We start from the raw sequence: 6,062 nt of genomic DNA, 5'->3' as shown, positions 1-6,062 counted from the left end.
TGTATGATTTAAGTGCAATTATTCTTATGATATAGTTAAGAAATATGCCCCATTTTGTAAGCAGATAGGGTAGGGGATCCCCAGAGACAGACCACCAAGCATGGCTTTCTCGACATAAGAGAAGCCATTTTTGGCCTAAGCCATTTCGTTATCTAAGCCTAGCCACAATGCTTGCCCTTGAATAGGTCTCAGTAATTAATAATCTTAAGGAAAGTAAGGGAATGCAGGAACAAAGGAAAAGCAGTCAAGAAACAATAGTTCAGTGATAAAACTGAGTCCTAGTTTCTCCTTAAGAGATATACATACCAATCTGATACATGTCTTTGAGTCCTGCAGGAACTAAGGTCTCCATGATGTTGACCCTCGTGACTTCAGTCAACTAAAGCTTGGACTATGTCGACCTTGGCCCCAATTCTATGCTAAATTCTCCTCTGCCCCAGTCCCTCCATGAATATGCATGTACCCTTAGTTTAAAACTTCCCCAATTTTGCTGTTTAGAGAGACACTGTTTGGGAAAGATTCCCAGTGTTCTCCTTACTTACTGCAAGTAATAAATACTTCCTTCTCCAGATCTTTGGCTTGGTTGTGTCTTTGGCACCAAGGCATGAACCCAGTTTTACTATAATTTCTCACTGAGATAGAAAAGAAAAGATGCTACAAAATGATATACCACTTGGTGCTAGATCTACATAGAGCAGTCAGAATACCCTTCAAAATAGATAGATATTTGAGAACAGTTGGGAAGAGAATAAGATTTAGGATAAAGCCTCTTTTACTTCTTTTATCTTACTTTTTTTGTTTTTGGTCTTTTTTGCAGTACGCAGGCCTCTCACTGCCGTGGCCTCTCCTGTTGTGGAGCACAGGCTCCGGACGGGATGTACAAGCCCAGCGGCCATGGCTCACGGGCCCAGCCGCTCCACGGCACGCGGGATCCTCCCAGACCGGGGCACGAACCCGTGTACCCTGCATCAGCAGGCGGACTCCCAACCCAACCACTGCGCCACTAGGGAAGTCCCACTTTTACTACTTTTAAACACACATAAAGAATGGTGTATTTTTTTCAGTTCTATACTTACATGTAAATATATAAATATATAAAAGGAAAGTTTGATAGATATACGTTAAATTCACGAGAGTAAGAAAAATATGGACTGAGGATAAGAAACATAGTGAAAATAATAATAAAAAGAGAACAAATAAAGGGACTTTGTGACCAACATAATAGCATTTCATGAAATAGAGTAGAATCAACTTAATTCTGTGAATCTGAGTTTAAAATATTAGAAAACGATATCCATAATATGAAAACAGAAGCGCTTTATTTCTTATACCATAGTACCTGTTGACAGTAGTGTAACTCAGCAGGACCCTATGGGGCCTTCCTGGGACAGACCACTCCCCCCATGTCCTTTGCCTGCCTCTCATTTGTAGAAAAGCTGTAGTTTCCCAGGCCTCCCCTGAGTCACAAAAGCCTGGCTCAAGAATTAATGACTGAACATGAAACCGAGCAGGACCCTGTCGGGCTCCTGCGCACAGAAGCCTTTCTGTGTCCCGCATTTCTTGTTTGTAGGGAATAGACTTCAGCCTCCATGACCTTCCCTGTGTTCCAAAGGGCAGATTCAGGACAGTTGCTAATCAGGGAAGGGAGGGGATGCAGAGAAAAGGGAGAACACCATCTGAGGTCAGATTAAAGGAAACAGAGAAGCTCATCAGCAGACTACCTGAGGTCAGATTAAGGGAGTACAGGCCCTGCACCCACCCTGATCCCTATCAGCAACCCCACCCTTGAACCATTGTTATGAAACTACTCACCAAATTCCCCTGGGTTGGGACACAGTTTTTGAGGCATAAGCCTGCTGTGTCCCCCTTTGCCTGGCAAAGCAATAAAGCTATTCTTTTCTACTTCACCCAAAACTCTGGTTCCAAGATTCCACTTGGCACTAGTGCAGAGAGGCTGAGTTTTCAGCATCAAAAGGTTGTGAACATGTAGCAACAAAAATAGCAGTTGGGCCAGGAGAAGTGGTAAGAATTTAAGCAGTAAATCAGCCATATGGCAGTCACAGAGTCTTTGGTTCTTCACTGAAGTACCTAGACAATAGTATCTGATGCACATTCCTGAGTTCTTTTACAGATGCTAAACCCCCAACCAAATAGAAGAAGTTAACAACTTGATGACCATGAGCACATAGCCCCCAGACCTACTGGAGCGGAAGGATTGATAATGTTAACCCCTGTGACACTTCCCTGTTTCCTCACCATCAACCAATCAGAGAATTGTGCATGAGCAGATCACTTACCCCGCAACCCCCTCCCTCACCTTGCCTTTAAAAATGCCTCCCTGAAACCCATCAGGGAGTTTGGGTTTTTTGAGCATTAGCTGCCCTGGACTCCTTGTCTGGCCCCTTGCAGTAAATCCTGCACTTTCCTTCACCACAACCTGGTGTCAATAGATTGGCTCTACTGTGCAAGGGTGAGCAAACTCAAGTTTGCTAGGTCTACAGGTCTTATTGATTTAGTGACATAAGTACCATAGTATGTACCATGTGAATTTTAAAAGGATTTTAATTTTACAACTGGCATCAAGAGCTCCACTCAGAGTAAGAATCATCTTTATTTAGGAAATATCTTGATAGGCCACATTAAATGAGGGCTGTCTGTCTCAAGAACCTGATTGATAGGAAATGAGACAGTAAATCTAAAGATAGGTAATTGAGTCTACATAAAAGTTACCAAGAAATGTATAGTGCTTGTAAAAGAAGAGGAAAGGAGGTTGGAGGTCTAAGATGGAAGCAGGGAATCAAGGGGGGGAGGGAGAACAGAGCATGGCCCCAAACTGGAGCCCGAAGATAAAGGTGGCCAGAGAGAAAATGCCAGTGGTGAGATACCCAACAGACTTTTTTTTAAAAACAACAAAAAAGTTCAATATTCAATTTAGTTTTGTGGTGCTTCAACATAAACATCTACCTCGCTCTGAAAACTCGTAGGCAAATTCAGCCTAATGTTGGTGATATTTGAAAGATAAAGAAGTTAGGCTAATTTTCAAAGCTTAGAGAAGCCTGCACAGAGCAAAGAAATTCCACAAATGGAACTAATTCTAAAAGAGTAGGGCTAGAAAAGAAGGCAGGAGAAATATGTCTGTCCCCTGTCCTTGATCCTCAAACACACCCCTACTCCCCCACCCACAGTTATTCTGGGAGAGATTAAGACAGATTCCAGGACCTGCCCCTACTAGTTCACATGTGAATTACAGGAATGACCAGGACATTTTAATTCCATAATAATTTTTCACATATTATCTCATGTGATTCTCACATAGACAAATTAAAGATTAGAATATTATAATTCAGATAGGAGAAATGGTTATGGAACATGTGACATATTTAGGAAGGTATAAATAAAAACTAAACAATTTAACACAAATCTTCTAACTTACAGTCCAATATTCTCTTAGCTACACTACCTCCAAAAATTACTAGAGAAGAAATATTCACCAGTTTCAAAATAAAAGTTTAGATGTTCTGTTTTTTTGAATCAGTGTGTAAACAAGCTCCTTAAAAATTTATTTTAAAAGCAAGATAGCATTCTCTTCCTGATCTGTGAACATATTTTAGAGGTTGTTTTTTTCCCTATTATTCCAGTAACAGAATGCCATAAATAGAGTCTAAGATGGTTCTGCTTCAACAAATGGCTCTGCTAAAGTCACAGCACAGACCCAATATGCATTAACTTTGCATGGCATGAATATAAAAATACTCCTCAGAGGCTAAAATTGAGTAAACACATAGTACAACAGGGACAATATCCATGTTTTAAATCTATATTTATAGGTAAAATTTGATAAAACCCTGGCGAGTATTTGCCAAATTCATAAAACAGACTTATCAAATTAATTAAATCTAAATTTGACTAAAGTAACAGGTCAATTTGATCAAAAGAGATCTTAGTTCTACAGATAGATAAAATCTTGATGATAGTTAATTTTTATCAAATCCTAATGTATGCCTAAATACCTTATAACCTATGTCCATCAAAGGCCTGGGATTTAAATTCTGAGGGGCATAATATTCTTTAACAGAACCTACAGACCTGTGAGAAGACAGAATAAGAAGTGCATGACATCTAGTGGTAGTTGCTGCAGTAACAGTTGTTATTTGGAAATTTGCTTTGTTTTAAAAGGCATATCTTGGAGATATTGTGGGTTCAGTTCCAGGCCACTGCAATAAAGCAAATATAAAGAGAGTCGCAGAATTTTTTCTGTTTCCCATTGCATATAAAAGTCATGTTTTACTATACTGTAGTTTATTAAGTTTGCAATAGCATTATGCCTTAAAAATGTACATACCTTAATTTAAAAATAATTACCATCATATGAGCTTTCAGCAAGTCATAATCTTTTTGCAGTAGTAACATCAAAGACCACTGATCACAGATCACTATAACAAATAAAATAATAATAAAAAAGTGAATATTTCGAGAATTACCAAAATGTGACACAGACATGAAGTGAGCAAATGCTGTTGGAAAAATGGCACTGATAGACTTGCTCTATGCAGGGTTGCCACAAAACTTTTACAAAATTTTCAATATCTATGAAGTGCAATAAAGCAAAGTTCAATAAATGAGGTCCGCCTGTAATACACAGCTCTGTACAGTAGGTTTGAGCTACTTATTTACAATTTCTTTTTTTCCTCATTACTGCCATTATAGATTCATGACATATGAAAGCCATAGGGTCTTTTCATACAACTTTGGTCATATGGTAGTTCAGGCCCATACCTCGAAAGAATGCATAGCATGTTGTTTCCCAAACACACTTTTCCCTTTGTTTTCTTTAAGTATGTTCCTTCTAAATACACAACATAGAATCACCATAGTTCTCATCTCATAAAATCAATTATTTTCCACATTTTAATGTGTTGAAAACTATTTCAAAGGTAACAAGTTAAAACTGAAATCTTATATTTCATTTTAGGTGCAAGCTATTCTAGTTAAACAAATAGGAAAGAGCCACACCCTTATTATTTATAGCTCTTATTTTCAAGCCAATCAATACATTTGTGAAAAACGCAAATGCATGAAGAGACTTAGGGGAAGAGCATTAAGTGATGAAAATAATAATAATAACAGCTAATATTTATTGTGAGCATACCGTCTGCCATGTAAGTGTGACATAAGTGATTTACCTATATTGTTTCATTTAATCCTCACAAAAACTCTTTGAGATAAGGTACTGTCTTTATCTGCATTTTTAGATGAGAACACTGAGGTTTAAAAGGTTTGGCAACTTGTCTAAGGTCAAAGAGCTAGGAAGGGCTAAGGATTGTCTGACTCTAGGGCCCAATTTTTGACTGCTATGTTGCAGTGAACACGTAGGTTCGAATCCGATTTCACTCACTCATTCATTCTTTCTTTAATTTATTCAACAATATTTATCAAGCGCTTAGTATGTGCCAAGAAAACGTCTATATGCAGAGAACACATTAGTAAAATGATATTTAAGCAGAGACTTTATGGAAGTTAAGAACAAGCCTTCCTAGTCCCTAGGAAACCAAAGTGAGGAGGAATATTTGTAAATAATAACAATGGCAACAAAGAGTAGGAAGAGAAGAAAGAGAAAATAATTTAAGTGGGGTATAAGATAGGAGAGCAAAGAGGAAAACTCTCGGCATATATTACTTCAAAATCTCCTGTGATTTAAGCACCTTGGGACCAGTGACAAGATGGCATATTTTTGCAGGGTGGCCTTAGTATTGTTTATTACAAATTCTAGGAAGTATTCCAAAAATATTTTCTCGGTTCTTAAAATACTCCCTTTACTTTATCTGGTTCCTCTATGCAACATCTTTCCCAGTGGTCATCACATATTTGATGTTTGGGCACTGCATGTTTTTCTCTCCTTGGAACTCTGTTCAAAGCAAGTTTTCTAAAAGGAAGAGAGTGATAATAATTCTAGCAGATGCAAATGTGTGTATTTGAGCTGATGAGGATTAAAAGACAATCAGCAGTCACAGAAGACAGACCTTTTAAGCAAACTGATGACATCATTCTCTTTCTTTGACTGT

Source organism: Neophocaena asiaeorientalis, unplaced genomic scaffold (genome assembly GCF_003031525.2).
Source record: "Neophocaena asiaeorientalis asiaeorientalis breed wild unplaced genomic scaffold, Neophocaena_asiaeorientalis_V1.1 scaffold464, whole genome shotgun sequence".
Classification (NCBI taxonomy): Eukaryota; Metazoa; Chordata; class Mammalia; order Artiodactyla; family Phocoenidae; genus Neophocaena; species Neophocaena asiaeorientalis.
The sequence above is the reverse complement of the archived record's forward strand: the minus strand, read 5'-3'. Positions refer to the sequence as shown.